The sequence below is a fragment of the Cervus canadensis genome, unplaced genomic scaffold (genome assembly GCF_019320065.1).
Source record: "Cervus canadensis isolate Bull #8, Minnesota unplaced genomic scaffold, ASM1932006v1 Scaffold_023, whole genome shotgun sequence".
Lineage (NCBI taxonomy): Eukaryota > Metazoa > Chordata > Mammalia > Artiodactyla > Cervidae > Cervus > Cervus canadensis.
Genome location: NW_025091405.1, coordinates 3,196 through 21,813, shown reverse-complemented (window position 1 = coordinate 21,813; position 18,618 = coordinate 3,196). Strand labels below are relative to the sequence as shown.

At 46.1% G+C, this 18,618-nt stretch overlaps 1 pseudogene; it reads left to right on the top strand.

Moving 5' to 3' along the window:
- Nucleotides 1-3,936: 3,936 nt before the first annotated feature.
- On the top strand, nucleotides 3,937-18,165 carry LOC122436503 (annotated as a pseudogene).
- The last annotated feature ends 453 nt before the right edge of the window (nucleotides 18,166-18,618 follow it).

Here is an 18,618-nt window from a genome sequence, read left to right as displayed (position 1 = left end):
GTGCTCAGCTTTTTTTATAGTCCAACTCACATCCATATACATGTGGTCACATATACAGTGGTCACATACATGACCACTGGAGGCTGAGACAGTGAAGAAACTACCTGCAATGCAGGAGACCCAGGTTTGATCCCTGGGTCAGGAAGATCATCTGGAGGAGGGAATAGCAACCCACTCCAGTATTCTTGGCTAGAAAATTCTATGGACAGAGAGGTCCTGGGGTCACAAAGAGTCAGAAAAGCCTGGAGTGGCTAATCAGTCATTGCAATGTGATTATAAAAATGTGCTTAAAGGGTTGTTAATTAGCCACAGACACAACCAGGAGGTTGATAGGAGGTGGGGGAAGGACAGGGGGCTGGGAGGGCAGGAATGGCCCAGTTTCTTAGAGCATGGTTGTGGTCAGCAACCCCACAGGACAAAGTCTTATTGTGTAACAATCACATGCTTCCTGGGGAAAAGCCAGCTAACCTCTCAGGTCTTGACCCCTCACCCACTCCTGGGAGCTCACTCCTCCCAGGGCCTGTGCTGGTATCCACGCGTCTGTCAGACACCCCCTCCTCAGGGAGATCTCAGGCTGTCCTGGCAACCCTGCCCTTAGAAGACAACAGCTATTCCTTCCTGAGTCTCCCTGTTCTCCAGGCTGAGCACCTTCAGCTGTACTCACAGGCTTCCAGATGCTTCCCTGCCCATTGTGCAATCCCACCCTCCCTGCCAGGACCTGAGCTTGCCTAGGAGCACAGACATCAGTCTGATGGATCAGCCCTGTGGGTCCATTGTGTGTGGAGACAACAGACAGGAATCTAAGATGGTGTCATGTCTCAGGAAAAGAGGCTCACCTGATGCGTGGGGAGTTACGTCAGGTAGAGCGGGCCAACTATTGATTTCGTGGAATGCAGGACTTTTCTTAAAAATGACATTCCCAGACAGACTGATCAGCCTCAAGGATGGCCTCTAAGCAAAGGGAGCTGATATTTGACTTGTGCCCTTAAATTGGATCTGGTTATCTGGGCATTCTTCCCTCATACAGTGTGCTGTGAGCTTCCTGGGGCTGAGGTATCATCCCTTTCCTGTACTGCTGTACTCAGCACAGAGACTGACCTGGAGGGATGATCAGCCCAGGTGTGTGGAGAGAGAGGAAGAGAGAAATGAGGTGCTTGCAGGCTGGGGAAGTGCAGCATCTGCCCACTGAGTCAGTCAGCACTCAGCCCTGCGGCGGGGCGGATGTGGGGGATAGAGGGCATGAGGGCACACTGTGGGGCCAGTGTTTTTGCAAGAGAAGAAGTCTCAGTCATTATCAGCAGAGTGGAGCTAAGACGGGGCCTGTTAGAAGCAGCCACAGAGAGACAGACAAAGCCCTGTTTGTTCACGGATGTTGTTGTATTAGATTTCCAGGTTATTTTGAATTTGAGAAATCAATATCTTTTTTTGGGTGCAATTGTCACTTTTCTGAGCTAAGGGTTGACACACGGAACCATTAAAACACTTTCACTGATGTTCCCATTTCACTAATGGCCATTACATAATATATAGAGTCAGTACGTAGATAATTTCTCTTACATATATTGTATTACTCATGGTGCTTCCATAATGGCTCAGATTATAAAGAAGCTGCCTGCAGTGACCTGGGTCTGATCCCTGAAATGGGAGATCCCCTGGAGAAGGGTACAGCTCCCACTCCATTATACTTTGGAGTATATTGGAGAATTGCAATACTTAGGAGAATTCCAGGGACACAGGAGCTTGGCAGGCTGCAGTCCATGAAGTGGCCAAGAGTAGGACATGACTGAGCTACTAACGGAAACACATGGTACTTAATCATCTCTCTATTTCTACTGGTCTAATATAGCAATTGCAATGAAATATTTCTACTTGTTATGCTATAGAGATTTTTTCAGTGCCTGTGTTATTGGCACAGTTAGAAATTAGAATGCCAACTTAATTGGGTTGAACAAATGACATGCTCAGGAAGAAGGATTTGCAGGCATCTGGCTTTGCTGGGCACCAAGCAATCAGAAAAGATGACCAGGACCTCTGGGCCAACTAGAGGAGATCCAAGAAACCTAGGTAACATAGCTGGAGTGTTAAGAAGCTCCTAAAGGTCAGTCCCTGCACTGGATCAGTAGAATAAGGCAGACCAAATGATGGTCATGACTTTGGAGCACAGAGCAGCCCTCATAATGCACTCAAGCAGGACATTTGTCTCAGTCCAGGGCAGGATTGTCAGCCCCCACTAGAACAGGAGCTCCATAAGGGCAAGGATTCTGTTGCTCACTGCTGAATCTCTTGCTCCTTAGATGGCAATTGACTCAAAGTAAGTCCTCAACATATAGGTATCAAATAAATGAATAACTGAGGTCATCTACCCACCTACTCTTTCATGTACTTGATATTCACTGTGGTGGAAACATTATGGGATGTCTGCCCAGCTATTTGCTCTGAGATCTCTTCCCTCACAAACGGTGGGTCTTTGGAAGGCCTATTCACCCCAGCCACAGTTGATTGTAACAAGTGGATACCTTGGCCATGATATTAGAATCAGAGTCTTAGAATAGGATTCAATAGGGCCCCTCAGGCTTAAGGGTGGCAGAATGGGGAAACATGCCAACCCCAGAAGGCTAGACATTCCCTTCTCCACCACCCAGACCCAGCTGTGCAAGGACAGACACACCCAAGCTGTGTCTGTTGATTCATGACTGTATCATCAACCCCTAGAAAACTGTCTGGCTCAAGGTAGAGCCTCCACAGACACTTGCAGAGGGATGACTGCATGGATGTACAGAGAGAAAGAATGGGAGATGCAGTCCTGGCAGCCCTCCAGTCCCTGGTTCTCCTCTTCCACACCCTGGCTGCCCTTGCCCTCAGGCTCTGTGAGATGCCCCTGAGCCCCAGGTTTTTTGTGTGTGTGTGTGCTTCCTTCTTTCCTACCTTAGCTCTGATTCTATCTGATACTTGCAAACAGAATTTTGTATTAAAACTCACTCATCAATCCTACATGTACTCATTCCTTCTTCATGAACTTATTGCTTCTTTGAAAAGTGAGGCTTAATCCCTATGAACATGCTCTACACTCACTCTAAAACAGGGATGATAGACATGAAAGACAAGCCTGTGAACATGATGCCAAGCAATTAGAACAGTGAATGGAAACATGACAAGAGAGGCACCCAGGGAGTCTTGGGAATCCTGGGAAGGACACCATGGGGTCAGCAGCTTTGGGTTTAAATGAGCTCACATGGGTATATATCTTTTACATGAGTTTCCTCATTCTTCAGTGAAACAAGATCAAGTAATAATCCCCCCTCATACAGGTTTGCCTTGAGCATTACGTAAGCCTATGAAAATGTTTTGTACTCCATGGAGTTAATCCCTGAACATTTGTCAAGCGCTCATAGTGTATAAAGTTCTAATGGCAATTCTGAATGAGAAACAAACAAGGAAACTAAATCAGATATTAGGCCAAGTTCTGGAGAGATATTAGAAGTCTCGATCCAAGTCTGGCTTATCAGTTCTAGTCTTTGATCTCTGTGGATACATTCAGAACCATCTAGCCATGCCTGTGTAAACATTAAAACTTACCTCAAGCACTTGACCTTAAAACAGAGTTGCTGCTGTTTTTTTTATTTTTTGCTCTTGTTATAGTTCTAGAGGAACAGAAACAGCGACTAAACAGCAACAACTTCTGAAAAGGATAGAGAAATTCCCATGTATTCATCTTCAATTTCTATAGGTGAGCAAGGTTAGCCCTGTGACCTCTGACCCTGATGACATGAAGGTAGTCCTGCAAAGGACAGGTGGAATGAAACCCCCATGCCAGCAAGAGCAAATCTTCCCTCTTGGGTACATGCCACTTGGTCCTGAAATTCCAATGGAGACTGGCCCTTCAGCATCAGTACCTGACTCTCTACCAGCCATCCTTGAAGCCTGAGAGAGTCAGGGATGGGAAGCAACTTTGCGGTGGGTGAGACAAATTGATAGCTGAATCAGGAAGGGAAGGCAGCTCATAGTATTATTACTATTATAAATTGTCATGGTAGTAGCAACAACCCTCTGAAGTATTTTCTCATATCTAAAGAATAAGAGATAACAAGTACTCTTAGTAACATGAACTCTTGTTATTAAGTGCCAGATGTGTTCCCCCACTCACCACAAATAGAGAAACCCTGCATGTAGCAAAGAAGACCCAGCACAACCAAACAGACTAAAATAAATTTAAATTTTTTTTAATTAAAAAAATAGCCCTATAAGCTGCACAATATTATTCTTTGTATAGTAGAAAGGAGGAGATTCTTTCATGACCTATCACTATGGATAAAACTTCTGAGATGTCTCAGTTTTCTTAATTTTTTCTGTACAATGCATAAGTAATAATGACTATCAAAGGAAAGAGATTTTTAAATGTTTTCAGAATGTGATTATATTTCAAACATATATGAGTTTTTTATAACTCTTTTTAAAAACCTTTTATTCCCATGTAGTTGATTTACCTTGTTCTGCAGTGTTAGGTGTACAGCACAAGGATTCAGATTCCTTTCCCTTATAGGTTACTACAAAATATTGAGCATAGGTCCTTGTTTCTCCTACTCTTTCTCAACATTTATCTCAAACTGTCACATCTTAATGGAACAGCCATTTTGGAAATTCACTTTCCTGAAATGTACTGGCCTTCCTGCTTTTTCCTGTCACACACCTCCTTCTAACAATGTTGGTTCCTCCTATGTAGTCCCCAGTCACCCCCCTGATCCAGTCTCCCTGACCGCCCCCTCCCCATACCCATCTGTGGTCAGGGAATTGTTTTCTCCTGTTGGAGGGGCAGATCTGGTTCCAATACCAGTGGATACTGACCCCAGCCTTCCACCATGATATCCTGAAGTCCTCCGTGGGGCTCATGCCTACTCTGTCATCTGCACATATCACACCAATCTCAATCCACAGCTCACTGTCAAACAGATATATCCATCAAACATCCATCAGACACAGCCCCCCAGAATAATGCGTTCAGTCCCAGAGACACACACATTACACACTAGAAGTGTACTTGTCACGTGCTGAAACTCCCTTATACAGCCAAGCCTGTTCCCTCTTGCAGACACATGGACACATTATTACCCATCTTATGTGACACACACCTCAACACACATGTGCTACTGCCATATAGAGATAAGAATTTGGGACTATGGTGAGGCTGCATCTGGGCCCCCAGAGTCCTGAGCTCTGGCTGGGAAGCACTCTTCTGGGACAGATGCAGTGATCAAGGGGAGAAAGTCTCACCTGCAGAAGGAGGGAGAGCTAGAGAAGGAGAGGAAATGCAGGCCCTTGGACTTCCTGGACATCTTCCTCTTTGCCAGAGTGAGTGTGGGCAGGAGAGGCCTGAGCCATTGGTCAGAAGCACACAGGAAGGGCAGACCCTGCACTCTGACCCTGCCTCCACAGATGGAGAATGTGAGCAGCTTATCTGACAAGGACCTCTATGCCGAGGTGGAAAAGTTCATGTTCAAGGGTCATGACACCAAAGCCAGTGGCATCTCCTGGATCCTCTATGCTCTGGTCTCCCACCCTGTGCATCAGCAGAGGTGCCTGGAAGAGATCCAGAGCCTCCTGGGGGATGGCACCTCCATCACCTGGTGAGTGTCCCGGAGATGGAAGAATCCTGTCCCACCTGAAGTAGAGAGAATCCCTGGTTGTCCAGTCTGGCTTGCCCTCAGATGGGCTTCCTTTTGGGGACCATCTGGACCAGATGCCCTACACCACCATGTGCATCAAGGAGGCACTGAGATTCTACCCACCAGTACCAGTTACTGGCAGAGAGTTCAGCAAGCCAATCTACCTTCCCTGATGGACATTCCTTACCTGCATGTATGAACTTCATCTCACCACTCAGCTAATCACTCTGTAGGACCACGTGGTACATCAGAAATCCACATGTGCTTTTCCAGTTGTGGGATGACATGACTATTGTATCCAACTTAAGGTAATTATTTACTCTGTAAAGTCACTTGCTCCTTGGAAGAAAAGCTATGAGTAACCTAGACAGCATACTATAAAGCAGAGCCATTACTTTGCCAACAAACATCCGTCTAGTCAAGCTATGGTTTTCCAGTAGTCATGTGTGGATTTGAGAGTTGGACCATAAAGAAAGCTGAGCACTGAAGAATTGGTGCTTTTGAACTGTGGTGTTGGAGAAGACTCTTGAGAGTCCCTTGGACTGCAAGGAGAGCAAACCTGTCAATCCTAAAGGAAATCAGTTCTGAATATTCATTCGAAGGTCTGATACTGAAGCTGAAACTCCAATACTTCGGCCACCTGATGCGAAGAACTGACTCATTAGAAAAGACCCTGATGATGGGTGAAGGAAAGTTATACAGCTCAAAATAGCCTGGAGTTAAAACTCCCTTCCAGGTCCTCCCCACAATTCTATGCAAAACAAAGAACTCTCTCACCTGAGGAAAAACAAGGACATTAAGGTTGATTATGCCCAGCTCCCAGCTGGTCCAGACTCTGGCTGATCTCCAAAATTCCCTGCCCCAGCTGTTTAAGAGATAACTACTCCAAACAACCTTGGAGAAGAACAGGCCCCCTTAAGACAGTAACTTTCCACATACATGCCTATATATATTCACTCTTTTCTTGGGTAAGTGCAGCAGCTCACTAATCTGACTCCTGCCCCCTTTCACCTCATTAAAGGTGATCTGTTCCTGTAAAGTGCCGGTCTCGTTCTTTTTCTGAACCTCGCCTTCTCTAACTCCCTTACCTCACATTTTTGGTGCCGAAACCCGGGAGGTTGAGGTTCCTTCTCGTTCTCCACAGCCAGCTCTTCAGAGCGTGGAAGCCTGCCGAGCTCACTTTCCCACCCGGGCTTTGAAGACCTCCTCGAGAGGACGCCCTGTGCCTTCTTGAGCGGTACAAGTCCTGTGTAAGGGCTTTATTGATTTTCCACGTAACCTGACAAATATTGGCCTGTCTCTCTCTCTTCCTCTTTTCTCTACACTTTCTTTTCCACAAGACTGACCTACTCCAGGACAGAGGCCTTTTGCCATTCGGCCACTCTACATGCAACATTCCACTCGAGCTGGCCCCTGGATTAAGGTAAGATCCAGACGGTGTTCTAGAGGCGCCCTAGAACCCAGTCCTCTCTGGGTCCCAGGGACCCCTGGCCTAGGGCCACTCTGTAGACAACAGTAGGGGACGCTCCACCTCGACACAGAACTCTCTTCTCGTAACTCCGATTGCAACTATGGGTGATGACTCAAGTTCCCAATAGGAGCCTCTGCTTGCCTTTCAATTATGGGGTCTGGCCAATCTGTCCCAAAAGATTCCCCTCTGGCCTGTGTTCTCAAAAATCTCAGATCACTCTCACTCACTGAACTCAAAGCTAACCGCTTAAAACAACTCTGTATACAGATCTGGCCTCAATACCAATTAGACAACCAAAACCACTGGTCTGAGTTAGGGACTTTCAATTTCAGTATTTTATCAGATCTCACTAACTTCCTCAAACAGAATGGCAAATGGCCAAAGGTCCCCTATATTCAAGCCTTCTGAGACCTTAACGCAGTCCTTCTCTCTACAAAGACTGTTCTACCTATCAAATCCTCCTCTGCTCTCTCTCCCCCTCCATTACAAAAGACTCCAAATCTAAAACCCTTAGCCCCCAATTTGACCAGACAGATGAGCCTCCTCCCTACTGCCCTGGAGAAAAAGCTTCTGGAGATGAGACCCCATCCTCTAGCCCTTCCTCCTCCAAAACAGAAAGCGATGACTCCAAAACCCCCCAAAAGATTCCCACCTCCATTGGCCAGGACCTAAAGCAAACACATTTCCTCTCAGAGAGGTAGTGGGACCAGAGGGCCCTACATGGGTTCATGTGCCTTTCTCGATTTCTGATATGAGCCAAATTGAAAAAAAAAAAAATTGGGATCCTTTTCAAAAAATCCTACCAGATACAGAAAAAATTCCTCTGCCTTACACATATCATTTAACCTAAAATGATCTTTATTACATCCTAAAATCTAAGATCATGGCATCTGGTCCCATCACTTCATGGGAAATAGATGGGGCGACAGTTGGAAACAGTGTCAGACTTTAATTTTTGGGACTCCAAAATCACTGCAGATGGTGATTGCAGCCATGAAATTAGAAGACGCTTACTCCTTGGAAGGAAAGTTATGACCAACCTAGATAGCATATTAAAAAGCAGAGACATTACTTTGCCAACAAAGGTCCGTCTGGTCAAGGCTATGGTTTTTCCAGTGGTCATGTATGGATGTCAACGTTGGAGTGTGAAGAAAGCTGAGCACTGAAAAATTGATGCTTTTGAACTGTGGTGTTGGAGAAGGCTCTTGAGAGTCCCTTGGACTGCAAGGAGATCCAACCAGTCCATCCTAAAGGAGATCAGTCCTGGGTGTTCATTGGAAGGACTGATGCTGAAGCTGAAACTCCAATACTTTGGCCACCTGATGCAAAGAGTTGACTCATTGGAAAAGACCCTGATGCTGGAAGGGATTGGGGGCAGGAGGAGAAGGGGACGACAGAGGATGAGATGGTTGGATGTCATCACTGACTTGATGGACATGGGTTTGTGTGGACTCGGGGAGTTTGTGATGGACAGGGAGGCCTGGCCTGCTGCAATTCATGGGGTCACAAAGAGTCAGACACGACTGAGTAACTGAACTGAACTGAACTGAAACGCCACTTTAACTCCTGATAAAAAGAAACGGATATGACAGACAGCCCGGACTCATGCTGATCAGCTCCATAACCAAGATAAGACTAATCTGATGGTTGAGGATATAGTCCCTTTAACTGAGCCATGGTGGACATATCAAACAGGCGATGCTGACATCCAGTACCTGAATCATGATCACCTGTTTACTAGAAAAAATACTAAAAAGCTCTCACATTCATATTAACTACGATAAGATTAGGGAAGTGACTCAAAAAAAAGATAAAAATCCTACCCTTTTTCTTTTACGGCTTCCTGAGGCAGTCCAAAAACACACTAATCTAGATATTTCCATCCCCGTCAGACTTGGGTACCTACATGTCCAGTTCATAAGCCAATCAGCCCCTGATATTTGCTGAAAACTACGCCAGCTAGAAAAGGGCCCTGAGACCCCCCAAAGAGATCTTCTAGAAGTAGCCTTCAAGGTGTTCAGTAATAGAGAGGAAGAGGCTAAGAGAGAAAAAGACCATGAGAGAAAAGCTAAATATGCCCTTTTGGCAGCAGCAGTTAAGAGAAGAGATCAACCCGGCCCAAGTCATCCCAGACTAAAACTTAAGACTCCCTCCCGGACCCTGCTTCCGATGCAACCAGTCAGGACACTGGACAAAACCATGCCTAAACCCACGGCCCCCCACAAAAACATTCCCAACCTGTGGTCAGTGGGGACACTGAGAGGTGGATTGTCCCCAGGGATGCCCTGACACCCCTGGGGAGGTCCCTACCTCCCAGACCTGGAGAGTGAAATGTCCACAGGGACACCCTGGCGCCCCTGGAGACATCCCCACTTCTCCCCAAAACCCCAGCCCAACCCTACGAGAGTTGTTCCAATGACGGGTCCCGGGTTCCAGCCCCCTGGTCTGTGTCACGAGTTCAGAACTTATGGTAGACGGGTAGTGGCTGAAAAAAAAGACCTACTTTATAATAGACACTGGAACCGCTTTCTCTCTCTTAACATCCTACTCTGACTCAACTCAAGACTCAGAACCCACAATCAAGGGGGTCTCTGGAGTTCCCTTAAGGCCAAAAATCAGCCCTTCATTACTCTGTCAATTTAGAAAATCGACCCTCATACACTCTTTCCTCATAATGCCTCAGTGCCCAATGGCACTCCTAGGGAGAGATTTGTTATCCAAATTGGGAGTCTTTATTACCATACCCCCCCCATCCTGATAACAGTCTCTATATTCTGCATGCAGGTGGCACCTAGACCATCCCTATCCCTCACCCCTAACCTTCCCTTATATCAACCCACCTTAGACCCCCAAGTCTGGGACACTGATCACCCATCCATAGCCAAACATCATCCCCCAGTCCACATCACCCTAAAGGACCCCTTGACTATAATCACCCAACAACAGTACTCTCTCACCCCGGAGGCCCACAAGGGACTTAAGCCTATCATAGACCATCTTCTTCAGGCCTCTTGTCTTAATTCCTACCCATTCACCACACAACACCCCTATTCTGGAAGTAAAGAAGAGACAAAACTCTTGGAGACTGGTCCAGGATCTGTGAAAAATCAATGAGGCCATCATGCTGACATTCTCAGTAGTCCCTAACCCTTAGACCCTTCTGTCTACCACACCCCCAACTGCAACCCAATTCATGGTATTGGATCTCAAAGATGCCTTTTTAACCATCCCCATCCACCCCCCCCAACCCCTTTTCACCTTCACCTGACAAGACCCCGAGACTCATGTTTCCCAACAACTAACATGGACAGTTCTCCCCCAGGGGTTCAGAGACAGCCCACACTTTTTTGGACAGGCTTTACAAAAGGACCTACAGACACTTGACCTAGCCCCAAGTCTTCTCCTCCAATATGTAGATGACCTCCTCCTTTGTAGCCCAACCCAAAAACTCTGCCTCCAACATACTGCCAAACTCCTTGGGGCCCTGGGATCCTGGGGTTATCGGGTGTCCCAATCCAAGGACAAAGTAGTACAGACAAATGTCACCTCCTGGGGCTCTCCATATCCCACCAACAAAAAACTATTCCCCCAGATAGAATCCAGGCCTTAATTAACTGTACACTTCCAAAAACAAAAAGAGAACTCCAGTCTATTCTCTGCCTCCTAAACTTTTTCCGTATCTGGATCCCTAACTTCTCCCTCATTGCAAAGCCACTCTATGAAGCAACTAAAAGATGTCTAGATGAGCCCCTCTTTAACCCTTCCTCGTTGGACAATCCTATTTGCCTGCTCACCCAGAGCCTCCTCCGAGTGCCAACTCTCCACTGGCCAGATCACACCATGCCATTCTCTCTCTTTGCCCATTCCAACCAAGGACAGGCCCTGGGACTTCTATGTTAGTGGGCTGGAGACCCCTGGGCTCCCATAGACTATCAGTCAAAACAGCTTGACATGGTGACCAATGGGTGGCCTCCCTCCATACAGGCCATGGCTGCTACCGCAGCCTTCGTACCTGAAGCAAATAATCTCTCTAGACATGCCCCTTTAACAGTCTTTTCTCCACACACCTTCCGAGACTTACTATCCCATCGGGCTTTCCTCTCCCTTCCCCTTTCCAGGGTACAGGTCCTACATGCCTTTCTCCTCGACCCTCAGGTCTCATTCTCCCCCTGCTCTCCCCTTAACCCCACTAGCTTATTACTCACGTCCGCTACAACAGAACCCCCTCCTACATAGCTGCAACCACCCTTGTAATAACTGAAGCCCAAAAACTAACCCGAAATGCTCCTCTAAATGTACGCTCACCTCATTCCTTCCAAGATTTACTCTCCCATCGGGCTTTTCTTTCTCTGCCCCCTGCTCGACTACAAATCCTCCACACACACCTCCTTGACCCATCCTTTTCTTTTATGCCTTGTAAACCTCTTAATCCTGCTAGCTTACTTCCTACACCAGATCCAGAAACAAAACACCTATTTCATGACTGTGTTCAGACCTTAGGTATGACACTTAATCCTTTTAAACATATAACTGATCAGCCCCTTGCTGACCCCAAAGTTCCATCCTAGTTCACAGATGACACTGCCCAAAAACAAGCCCCATTTGAGGCTCGATACACTATAGTTCAGGGACAGCCCAACAAAGTTATCCCTCCTCACCTCATCAAGTCAGCCACACTCCAACTCACACATCCTCACTACAGGCTGAACTGATAGCTCTTACACAAGCTTTGACCCTAGCCAAAGACCAAAAGATAAACATTTACACTGACTCCAAATATGTCTATAACATATTACATTCTAACATTATAATCTGGAGGGAGAGGAAATTCCTCACTTACGAAAACACACCTATTCTCAATGCTTCTTTTATTTCTGAACTCCTCCATGCAGCTCAGCTCCCAAAACAAGCTGCTGTAATACATTGCTGGAGACATCAGCGACATAGTCCTATCTCCTTTTATAACAACATAACAGATCAGGACATAAAGCGGCAGGCCGCCTCTGTTAGTCCTGTCTTTATTATAGCCCAAATTGATGAGCCTAACATCCACACGTTACTTTCATATTTACATTCGCTTTTCCACCCCTCTGCAAAACTACTTCAGGCTTTCCTTCAGAACTTTATTAAACTGACTAAGGACAATGTGACTTATTTAAATAATCTGACCCAAACTTGTACTATTTGTCAGCAGACAAACCCTAACATTCGCCCCCCTCCTTTCCCCACCCACCAAATTCAGACATCTTCCTGCACAAGACTGACAGATAGATTTCACCCACATGCCACCTGTAAAAAGGGTTACATTTCTCCTAGTCTTTGTAGATACATTTTCTAGACAAGTTGAAGCTTTTCTGACTACTAACAAATGAACCCCTACTGTGGCTCAGCTTATTCTTACTGAAATCCTCCCAAGGTTTGAAATGTCTTCCTCCCTCCAGTCTGACAACGGGCCCCCATTCACATCCCAAATCACCCAAAATATTGCACAAGCCCTTCCAGTTCCTTAGGGGTTTCATATTCCTTATCATCCCTCATCTTCCAGTAAGGTAGAGAGAGCCAACCAAGTCCTAAAAGAAACTCTGACCAAATTAACAATCAAACTTCATCAAGACTGGACTAAACTCCTCCCTTTAGCCCTCTTAAAGTTCCAGGCCTTACCAAAAAAAAAAAAAAAAAAAACAACCCTTAAATGTCAGTCCATTCGAGGCCATGTATGGGAGGCCCATAATACCTTTGGGTCTTCCCCCCTCCCAAGACAGTCCCAAACCACCTTCCACCTTCCTTTTCCTTTACTTGCCCAGATATGAGATGCCCTTTGGCAACATATGAATAACTTACTCCCTCGACCACACCCCAATCTTCCATACCCATCCCTTCAAATAGGAGACAAAGTCTATATGACAGTTCAGTCCCACTCAGATCTAACCCCCAAATGGCAAAGACCCTACATGGTAATTCTGCTAACCCCTACTGCTACAAAATTAAAAGAAATCACCCCTTGGGTACACATCACCCGGTTAAAAAAAAAAAGGTTATGCAGCCCAATGATGAAAATGCTTTTGCCAGACTAATACTTATCAAGTTTCTCACACAGGCCCTACAACTCTAAAGTTCTCACGACTTCCACCAGCCCCAACTGGCGACAGATGAGCCTGTCGGTTTCACAGCTACAATTATTCCTGAAACAACTTCCAGCAGGTATCTGGGTCTCGAGTCCTCAAGGATCCACGCTCGAACACGTTGAAAATTACGTCTCCAGCCTGTGTCTACAAAAAACCTTTTATAAATTTTACCCCTTCTCAGACCATTCATTTTTATCATCCTCCTTCTCACCTGTGGACATTGTTTGCTTAATCTTTTCCAGAGATTCCTCCAAGACCAAATCCAAGCCATTTCCCGAGACCAAGTCAAGACTGTTCTTTTGCTTGAGACCCTAATGGCTAAAGTAAAAAATCAACACTATGAGCCTTAGACTCCCTTCCTCCCAGACCACTAATCCCTGACCCTGATTTATCAGCATGAAGAAGCCTTAAACATTAATGGCGCCCACCTCTCTTTCTCTTTTTCTATATATTCCTTAGGGTCTGGAATGAAGGAAAGTTACAAGGCTCAAAATAGCCTGGAGTTAAAAGTCCCCTCCAGGTCCCCCCACCATTCTATGCAAAACAAAGAACTCTCTCACCTGAAGAAAAAAATGGACATTAAGGTTGATTATGCCCAGCTCCCAGCTGGTCCAGACTCTGGCTGATCTCCAAAATTCCTTGCCCCAGCCGTTTAAGAGATAACTACTCCAAACAACCTTGGAGAAGAACAGGCCCCCTTAAGACAGTAACTTTCCACATACATGCCTATATATATTCACTCTTTTCTTGGATAAGTGCAGCAGCTCGCTAATCTATCTGACTGCTGCCCCTTTTCGCCTCATTAAAGGTGATCTGTTCCTGTAAAGTGCTGGTCTCGTTCTTTTTCTGAACCTCGCCTTCTCTAACCTCCTTACCTTACAATGGGAAAGATTGAAGGCAGAAGGAGAAGGGGACAACATGAGTTTGAGCAAGCTCTGGGAGTTGGTGATGGACAGGGAAGCCTGGAGTGCTGCAGCTCATGGGGTCACAAAGAGTCAGACACGACTGAGCAACTGAACTGAACTCAGATAAGGTGTATGAAATGCATGACACAGAACCTGAACACATAGAAAGGTCAACAAACAAATGTTTGCTCCTGAATGTTGTCTTGTAATAGACACTAAAAGTCTAATTCCTTGAGATGTGAAGGCTTCAGAGAAGAGCAGACCAAAGCCAGAGGAGGTGTGATTCTTTCATATGGGGTCTAAGTATAGGAAGGATCAGGAACTCCACTGTTATGGGTCAGATGGTCCAGTCTCAGAGGAGCCCTCTGATGGGTGGCAGAGACAGCTGATGATGAGGTCTGAGAGCCCTGCCACGGCTGGAGGCCACCCACTGGCTCACCTCCCAGTGGGTCTGAATCCCAGCCCTGCCCCTTCCCAGTTCTGTGATCACAGACACATCCCTTACCTCTTGGAGGCTCAGGGGCTTCATCTTATCATGGGGACAGGACTGCCTTCCTTGAGGGCTATGTGAGGATTAAATGAGTTACTTCACATTCCCCAAGGGCCATGATGGCACTTTGATAAATATAGGTTGTCACCTGAGTTGCTCCTAAATGTAACCTGTGAATTATTTTACTGCTCAATTCGGGGCCATGGTCAGCTAGTCCTAATCTCTGCTCATGTGCTTTGTCATTCCCAGCCTGCCTGTCTTGTAAGACCACCATTTCCTTCAGATACTGTTGCAGAAGTTTGTCTGTTGAGAAACCAAGCACCACATTCGGAGAGTTGGAAAACTCAGGTTTACTACGCTGGAGCCCAGAGGAGTTAACACTTCTAGTTCTAAGGCTTGAACAACCGAGTTACAGAGTTTTTATAGACTGTGCATGACACCAGACTTTAGTGGGCATCTCTAACTCTTTATAGACAAGTTCAAACTAGGGGTCTCATGCAGGCAGAAGCAGCAGTTAGGACACAGCAGAGGCGATGCCTGACCTTTCCACAAACAAACATGGTTAAGTAGGAGTACAGGGGCTGGGTAATTGACAAGGGTGAGGGAGGTAAGTTTCAGCTCCTAGCATTGTAAGTTTCTGTCTTCCTGAAACTATGTAATTTACATGACTTTTCAGGAGCTAGCTGAGTTGCAGAAACAGAAAGAGCATGAGGTTATTTCCAGCTGGATGCAAGGTTTTAAATTTTCCTCTTCAGTATCATGGCCACAGGAGAAGGGGACTGGATGCTCTCTCCACACCAACTCCTTCACTGGCTCCTGCTCTGTGATACTTGTCCCCTGGTGGATTGGTGGGAGGAGTTTGACCTCACCTGTCCTGGCCCCGGTACTCTCTCTTCAGGTGTTTGACCCATCCTAGTCTGCACCGGGTTCTGCTGGACACAACCATGCCTTCCTCCCCTTCTCAGGATGATCCAGGTGAGGCCTTTGTACTTGGGGAAGATGTGTGACTGGTTGCTACCCGATGTGTGTGACTGTCTACATTCATATGAAGTATACGCAGTTATGTTCTTGTATGCTGATGTGTTTGTTAAGAAGAAGGCATGGGTCTCCATGTTTAAAAATTCCATCAGGGCCTGCCACGGAGATATTGACCTCCTGACATCCACAATGACTGGCCACATTTCCATGTCAGTGGCCTATCTAAATTATTCTTGGATTTTCCTCACTTTTAGAGTGAAACATGTATATTATCATATGTGAAACGAATCGCCAGTCCAGGTTTGATGCATGAGACAGGGTCCTCGGGGCTGGTGCACTGGGATGACCCAGAGGGATGGGATGGGGAGGGAGGGGGGAGGGGGGTTCAGGGTGGGGAACACATGTACACATATGGTGGATTCATGTCAATGTATGGCAAAACCACTACAATATTGTAATTAGCCTCCAATTAAAATAAATTTATATTTTAAAAAAAGAGTATGACTTTTTAGTTTTAGAAGTTTTTATGAAAGTTGAACTTCAGATGTTTGTTTTCACAATTATCAGTCATCTTTAAAAGTGTTTCTCTCTTTTACCACATTCCTAGTCCAGCCCACTGCCTTTTCTGCTTAATTCATCAACTAGCCCCTCACTGTATCTGTTGTGTTTGCATGAGTTTGGATTTCCAGCTGCCCTCTGTGCCCTGAGGCTTCAAGTCATGTCTGTGATCAGTTACAGTTGCCATTTGAAGAAAGTTACACAGTCATGTGTGTGTTCTCTATTTCTGTAGTCCATCTGAAGGAAATTTTGGCTGCATATTCCTATAAACATTACACGTTTCCCAGCTGTTAAAATTCTTTATGTGTAGCAGGGCTTATATTCCACAGTCCTAAAATCCAAACAGTCTAATATTGGCAAAAAGCATTAAGTGGAAGACAGTCAAGGACAAGTCAAAACTATTTTGAATTTGACACTAGCATTTGAAAAGTCCATCGCATGTAAAATATAAGGCACCCTTGAAATAGCTGTTGACCTGGATAATACACTCCCTAAATGTATGCTCTGAAAACCTTAATGGCTATAGATCCTCCACTGAAATAGTAACTTCCACAACTTTATATCTTTCTTAGCAGAAACATATTTTTTCCTAAATCCATAATTCTGTGAAATTTTCAGTTGGTGACTCAATGTTCATAAAACAGGTCTGAGGCAAAGAATCTTCCAGAATGTACTCTGGAATTTGGCTTCTGCCAGGGTCCAGTCCTTTCTTGTAGACATGTCTGCCCTTGATGGGGTTGCCACTAGAGGACAGAGGGGAGTAGGCAGCTCTATCCCTAGGTCAGAGTTAATGTTTACTATACTCATTTCAGTCTGGGTTGGTTTTTTCCGTTTAATTAACACTGTTCAACTATAAAACTATGTATTAAGCCTGTCAGTGTGTGCCAAGTCCTGTACTAGAAAATTGGAACATAAAAGTGAAAGAAACAAATATCGCTATTCAAAACAAACATGGGGTGGGGTGGGGCTTCCCAGGTGACTCAGTGGTAAAGAATCAGTCTGTCAATGCAGGTGATGAGGGTTCGATCCCAGATCCAGGAAGATCCATCCCTGATCCAGGAAGATCCCACATACCACAGGGTAACTAAGCCCGTGCACCACAGCCTGTGCTCTAGAGCCTGGGAGCCACGACTTCTGAGTCCCCGTGCTGCAACTACTGAAGCCCACGAACTCTGGAGACTGTGCTGCAACAAGAGGGGCCAGTGCAATGGGAAGCTTGTGCACTGCAACTTGAGTGTAGCCCCTGTTCTCCACAACTAGAGAAAAGCCCACATAGTAACAAAGACCCATCACAACCAAAACTAACCAAATAAATAAAATTACATTTTTATAAAAATGACAGACATGATGTCCTGTTGCCATTCTGACTTCCTTACTGATTCTGTCTTGTCATGTCTGGGGATTCAGGTCCCTGTGTTTCCATATAGAAGACAAGGACTGGAGGGTGTGGCCCCCCTCACCGCATACAGTGCCTGACCTGGCCTGAAAGCAGAAACTGCCTGTGGACCTGTGAACAAAGTTCTACTTCACATTTCCTGACACATTTGACTTGACTGCCTGGCTTAGAGTGTGGACGCTCCCCAGCAGGATTTCCTGCTGAGAGCAGAATTAGGAGTTACGAGCTAGTCCTTAGAGAGGTGGGCTTTGTCATAGATCAGGGGGAAACTCTGGACCAAGGCTTGCGTAGTGAGTTCAGTGTTTCATGTAAGGAAGGGATCAGGGCTGGGCCACGTGGAGGACAGCCCTGAATCCCTGTTCTCAGCAGGGGTTAGAAGCCTCTGCTTGCTTCCTTTTTAGCTCCCAATCCAGGAACTGCATCGGGAAGCAGTTTGCCATGAATGAGTTGAAGGTGGCCGTGACCCTGACCTTGCTTCGTTTTGAGCTGTCACCGGATCCCTCCAGGAGCCCTGTGCCCCTTTCAGTCACTGTGCTGAGATCCAAAAATGGGATCCACTTACAGCACAGGAAGCTCCTCTGATCCAGCTGAGGACAAGGACAAGCTCTGAGGGCCCCTGCCTGCCATCCTGTCTTACTGTCACTTGCTCCTGTCCTTGCCTCTGTGCCCACTCCTGCTTCGATCTGCCCACCTGCTAGCCTGCCTCATCTGCTGCCTCCTGCCCAGCAGACTTCCCTCCTCCACTCTGTCTAATATCTCCCTTTGTTCCTCCCCTTCTGCTTGCCTGTCTTTCCCTGTATTCACTTCTTTTTGCTGCTAAAATAATTAACCACAGTATTAGGGACTAAGAGGCCTTCCCAGGTGACGCTAGTGGTAAAGAATCTGCCTGTAATGCAGGAGACATGAGTTCAATCCCTGGTGGGAAAGATCCCCTGAAGGAGAGCAGGGCAACCCACTCCAGTATTCTAGCCTGGAGAATCCAATGGACAGAGGAGCCTGGCAGGTTACAATCCATAGGATCCCAAAGAGTTGGAC